Source organism: Musa acuminata, chromosome BXJ2-2, assembly GCF_036884655.1.
Source record: "Musa acuminata AAA Group cultivar baxijiao chromosome BXJ2-2, Cavendish_Baxijiao_AAA, whole genome shotgun sequence".
Lineage (NCBI taxonomy): Eukaryota > Viridiplantae > Streptophyta > Magnoliopsida > Zingiberales > Musaceae > Musa > Musa acuminata.
This window is the reverse complement of record NC_088339.1, coordinates 20611770-20618621: the sequence shown is the minus strand read 5'-3', so window position 1 is coordinate 20618621 and position 6852 is coordinate 20611770.

Genomic DNA, 6852 nt, shown 5'->3' with positions numbered 1-6852 from the left:
CAGACACCATAGTTCTTGGAATACCATGCAATTTAACAATCTCCTTAAAATACAAATCAGCAATATGAGATGCATCATTCGATTTATTGCAAGAAACAAAGTGAGACATTTTTGAAAATCTGTCAACAACAACCATGATAGAATCCTTGTTCCTTTGAGTTTTTAGCAGTCCCAAAACGAAATCAAGACTCACTTCCTCCCATAGAGCATTTGGCACAAGCAATGGAGTGTATAATCCAAAATTTTGACTTCTTATTTTTGCCAAATGATAAACTCGACATTGTTTTACATGTCTTTCCACATCTCTAAATATCTTAGGTCAATAGAAGTTTGATTGAATAAGAGCTAAAGTATTATCTCTACCGAAATGTCCACTCAAAATACCACCATGAGCTTCAACTAGAATTACTTGTCTTAAAGAACAAGATGGAACACATAAAGCATTAGCTCGAAAAAAAAAACCATTAAGGATAGAAAATTATTGAAAGGAACCTGATTTGCAATTCTGCCATATTGAGCCGAAATCCACGTCATTCTAATAGAGATCTTTGAACGTCTCAAATCCAACAACTTTGACTTCCATTACTGATAATAAAGAATGTTTTCTACTCAATGCGTCAGTAACCACATTTTGAATACTAGATTTGTGCTTAATTGTAAAGTTATAAGATTGTAAAAACTCCATCCAAGCTGCATGCCTCTTGTTTAGCTTGTGTTGGTGATTTATGAACTTTAATGCTTCATGATCTGAATATAGCACAAATGGCTTGGCAAGAAGGTACTGACTCCAATGAGATAAAGCTCGTTATATGGCATAGAACTCCTTATTATAGGTAGAATATTTTCTTCTTGTATCATTCAGCTTCTCACTAAAAAATGCAATCGGCTATCTGTCTTGACTCAAAACAGCACCAATTCCCACATTAGATGCATCACATTCAATCTCAAACACATTGTCAAAATTTGGTAGAACTAAGATAGGAGCTTCGGTCACCTTTCTTTTTAAAAGCTCAAAAGCATCATTAGCCTTATTAGTCCATTTGAATTTATCACATTTCAGACATTCGATGATTGGAGCGACAATAGAGCTGAAACTCTTAATGAATCTTTTGTAAAAAGAAGTTAAGATGAATCTTTTGTAAAAAGAAGTTAAGCTATGGAAACTTCTCACATCTGTTAGAGCTAGCCCCAGGAAATTTACCAAAAGGTAATTTTGGCAACCCAACAAAGATAATAAAGTGGAAGAATAAAAGCGACAAGAACACCAGATTTACGTGGTTCGGTCAATTGACTTTGACCTACATCCACGGACGAAAGAGGAGCAAATCATTACTATAAAAGAGGGACTATTACAAATGCCTTAGGAAGATGTTCATAAGCCATAAAACACCCGAAAATACTAAACAAGAAAAACCTCAACTATAAGCCCAAACTATTTAACTGAGTATGGACTTAAACCCAAAGCAAACACTTAGGTTTTTCTTGTGGTGCCACTTGTGGTGCATCTGACTTCAAAGCCCATACCCTTATTTATAGTTCCAATAGGAGATAAAAAGTCTGATTTTTCCGATGTGGGACTATGGGACTTGCCAAACTAATAAATCTCCACCTTGGCATGTCCCAACAAAACTTGCTCCACCTTCTTCATAAAAGCCCCAATGGGAAATCACCAACAATGAACACCAACTAAGTCCAAGCATTGCTTGAACTTGTAAACCGGAAGAGGCTTTGTAAGCATATCAGTTGGATTGTCCTTCGTATGAATTTTCTGAACAAGGACCTTTCCCTTAGCAATGGTATCCCATTTGCATCCAACAATTTTCTTACCCGAATGCGACTTCACAAAATCCCAAGTTATATTCTGATGGAGAGATTCAATTTCTTTATTCATCGCAATCAACCACTTAGCGGAATTATCACAAGAAACTGCATCTGAGTAGGAAGTAGGCTCACCAACTTCACTTGTTTCTTCTGCAATAGACAAAGCATATGCAACCAAATGTGCATATCTTTGTGGTGATCGAATATCTCTCTGTGGTCTATCCTTAGCTATGAAATATTGCTCTTCTTCTGGATCATCTGCGTTAGTAGACTCGGGACCATCTACTAGCATTCTTTGAGTAGAAGAGTTCGATTGAAAAGAATCAGACCTACCAATCTCAAGCTCCACCTGCTTCTGCGCACTATTATTTATACAACTAGTAGATTCTTCTTTAGAAGATAACATAGACAATTCATCAAAAGTAACATCTCTACTGATTACAAACTTTGGGGATTTGGGATCAGGACACCATAATCTGTATCCTTTCACCCCAAAAGCATACCCAAGGAAAATGTACTTTTTAGCTCGAGGCTCTAATTTTCCTTCATTTACATGCATGTATGTTGGACACCCAAAAATTTTTAAATCAGAGTAATCAGCAGGAGTATCTGACCAAACTTCCTCCAGAGTTTTAAAGTTAAGTGCTGCAAAAGGAGCGCGGTTGACAACGTAACAGGCCATATTAATTGCCTCTGCTCAAAAGTCCTTTGTCAACCCTGCATTTGAGATTATACATCTTGCTCTCTCCAAGAGTGTTCTATTTATACGTTCGACCACACCATTTTGTTGAGGCGTCATCCTAACAGTGCGATGCCAAACGATTCCTTCATTTTTGTAAAATTCATTAAAGTCGCTTTCACAAAATTCCATATCATTATCTGTTCGAAGCCGCTTAATCTGTTTACCTGTTTGTTTCTCAATCAAAACCTTCCATTGTTTAAAGGTTAGAAAAACATCATTTTTATGCTTCAGAAAATAAACCTAAACTTTCCTGGAATAATCGTCAATGAAAGTCAACATATACCTAGTACCACTCTTAGACTGAACATGAGTTGGACCCCAAAGGTCTGAATGAATATAGTCAAGAGTACCTTTCGTTTTGTGAACTACCAGAGAATTGAAGCTGACTCTTTTCTGCTTTCCAAAAATTCATTGTTCACAAAAATCCAGTGGCCCAGTACTCTGTCCGCAAAGTAGACCTCTTTTGCTCAATATGCTCAAACATTTTTCACTCATATGACCCAAACGCATATGCCATAATTTGGTGATGTCATAATCAGACAATGATGATGACGAGACTGCAACTGAGCCTGTGACAATAGTTCCCTGTAAAATATACAAGCTACCAGACCTACAAGCTTTCATAACAACAAGAGCACTTCTAGAAACTTTCATAACTCCATATTCAGCTGTGTATTTACACCCAAGGGCCTCTAGGGTGCCTAAAGAGATGAGATTCATTTTTAAATCAGGAACATGTCTAACATTAGTGAGTATCCTCACAATACCATCATGCATTTTAATTCGGATTGTGCCTCTACCAACAACATCACATGCGGCATTATTGCCCATCAAAACAATTCCACCATTACAAGATTCATATGTGGAAAACAAATCCCTATTGGGACACATGTGATAAGAACAACCCAAATCTAAAATCCATTCATTTTTAGACATCGTCCTGTCATCAGTAGCAAAGAAAATATTTCCAATATTCTCATCAGTTGCTACACTAGCTTCAGCGGATTCAGTAGTTTTCTCAACAGATTTTTCCTTTTCCTTTAATTTATTTTTCAATTTAAAGCAATCAGCCTTAATGTACCTCATTTTATGACAGTATCTACATTCCAAATTTCTATGTCTGGATTTAGATCTAGATTTAGATCTACTACTATCAAATTCCCTTTTATCCATTCTATCCCTGATAACCAGACCTTCAGCCTGATTCTCTCTACTTTCCCTAGTGATATCCCTATCTATCTGCTCTTTAGATTTTAGTACAGATTTAATTTCTTGATATGAAATTGTTTCTTTTCCATAAATCATAGTATCACGGAAATGCTTAAAAGATTAGGGAAGAGAACACAAAAGTAACAGGGACTTATCCTCATAATCAATTTTTGCATCTATATTCTCCAAATCCATAACCAAGGAATCAAATTTATCAAGATGTGAGAGTATAGATGTACCTTCAATCATCCGAAGCATATACAAACTATGCTTTAAGTAGAGACGATTCTCTACTGTCATCTTCATATACAAGGCTTTAAGCTTATCCCACATGCTCTTAGCCGTAGTCTTCGTAGCTACCTCCCGTAAAACCTTGTCAGAGAGATTTAGAATCTTCTTATCCATACCCGCAAAATCTTCCTTTTATGTACCATCCCCCTTGTAGTGCCAAATCAACTCCGTCTTGAATCAGAATGGCCTCCATCTTAAGTTGTCACATGCTGAAGTTAACATTTCTGACGAAATTCTCGACAACAATCTTTGTTATTGTCATCGTTGCCAAAAGATCCCGAAACCAAGCTTTGATACCAGTTTGTTAGAGCTAGCCCTAGGAAATTTACCAAAGGGTAATTTTGGCAACCCAATAAAGACAATAAAGTGGAAGAATAAAAGCGACAAGAATACCATATTTACGTGGTTCGGTCAATTGACTTTGACCTACATCCACGGACGAAAGAGGAGCAAATCATTACTATAAAAGAGGGACTATTACAAATGTCTTAGGAAGATGTTCCTAGGCCATAAAACACCCGAAAATACTAAACAAGAAAAACCTCAACTATAAGCCCAAACTATTTAACTGAGTATGGACTTAAACCCAAAGCAAACACTTAGGTTTTTCTTGTGGTGTCACTTGTGATACATCTGACTTCAAAGCCTAGACCCTTATTTATAGTTCCAATAGGAGATAAAAAGCCTGATTTTCCCGATGTGGGACTATGGGACTTGCCAAACTAACAACATCATGCAATGAAGTAGGTGTTGGCCAATTGAGAATAACTTCTACCTTACTTTGATCCATCATGATTCCATCTTTTGAGATAACATACCCAAAAAACACAACACTAGAAGTAAAGAAATCATACTTATTTAGATTAGCATAAAGCTTTTGTTGCCTCAAAATAAGAAAGATCTCTTTCAGATGATTCATATGCTCTTCTTCGCTCTTACTATACACCAATATATCATCAAAGTAAACTACAACAAATATTCCAATGCATGGCTTAAGTATGTGATTCATAAATCTCATGAAAGTGCTAGGAGCATTAGATAGCCCAAATGACATAACCGACCATTCATATAAGCCTTCTCTAGTTTTAAATATTGTTTTTCACTCATCTCCAGGCCTCCTTATTATTTGGTGATAACTACTCCTCAAATTAATTTTAGAGAAAATAGAAGCACCACATAATTGATCAAGTAAATCATCTAACCTTGGAATGGGAAAATGATAATCCATTGTGATTTTGTTGATAGTATGACTATCCATACACATTATCCAAGAACCAACCTTCTTAGGCACCAACAAGGTTGGAACCGCATAAGGACTCATGCTCTCCTGAATTAACCCCTTTTTCACTAATTCATCAACTTGCCTTTGAAGTTCTTCATACTCATTGGGACGCATTCTGTACGTTACCTTATTAGGTAGAACTACCCCCAGAATAAAATCAATGTGATGTTGGATGTCTCTTAAAGTTGGAATGCCATGTGGAATCTCTTCCGATATAACATCTTGAAATTCCTCTAGGATTGGTTTCATTATTGTCGGTGTCTCCTTATGTTGTTCATTCTCCTCTACTACCATTAAGGCCAAAATATGACTACCCTTGTCTAATTCACATTTGCATTCACTATAAGACATAAAAGCACTAACTTCCTTTTTTGGTGCACTGATTTCGAAATGTTATAATGGAGCTAAGACAATCTTCTTTTCATTCACTTTAAAAGAATAAGTATGTTTATAGCCGTCATACAACACCCTTCTATCATAATGCTATGGTCTTCCCAACAGCAAATGACAAGCATGTTGGGAAATCTTGGGGGCGACATCACATGCGCAGCGGAAGAACAAGAAAACAAAATCCCCGATTCCCAAAGAGATGTTCATCGTCGTGCGAAGATTGGTGCGCAAAAATCCGCGAAACTTAAAACTGCGTATAAAGTAGATTGTGTTACCTAGGGAGATCGTATATCCCTATTTCCTTGCAGATCCTTAGGAGAGGGTGAAGGAGGTCAAGCGTCCTCCTCTTTAGCGGTGATCCACACAGTAGGGCTGCGACGACGCTCCTCAAAACTCCAGGCCTGCTCTGAGGTGGAGGAGAATAGAAGAGGCAAGCAAAGGCTCTAGCCTATGAGGGTCTGAATCCCTCCTATTTATAGAGGTCCCCTGTCAAACCCTAATGGGTCCTCCCCTAGTGGGTATTGGATCTGCATCCAATAAGACAAGGGCTCCGTCGGATATCCAATATTCGAACCTCTACTCATCGCAATGCCTACCATATGTATGTGACCCTCTATGCCCAATATCGAGCTGGTCGTGAGTCATACTTGTCAGAACTCATTCTAACTTAGTGAATTATTATCTCTGTAATAATTCACTTGACTCATCGACTACGGACGTACTAGGCCACTATGCCGTAGTCCCCAGACGATACAGGGGAATACAATCCATTAGACCTGTCTATCCTCAGTTACCGTGTATCTATAGTCCCTCATCCATCTAATATCCTAAAGACCGTATATCGAGCATGGTGCTGTCAGACCTATACGGTTTCTACTCGAGTCTCGCTCTAATCGGATTCTCCCAGAGAAACCTTTCTCTCTTAACCCGAATGACCCTGGCCAGGGATTTGTCTGAGCAAGAACACATGGGATATTCCTCTCATGACGCCGAGAGTGGACGATCCTCTATCGATACTCAATAGCCCTCGTAAGGTCGACTACCACTCCCAATGACCAGCTGTACTAGATCTGGGATAGCCAAACCTATAAGTCTGGTATCATAGAGTGGAGCACTC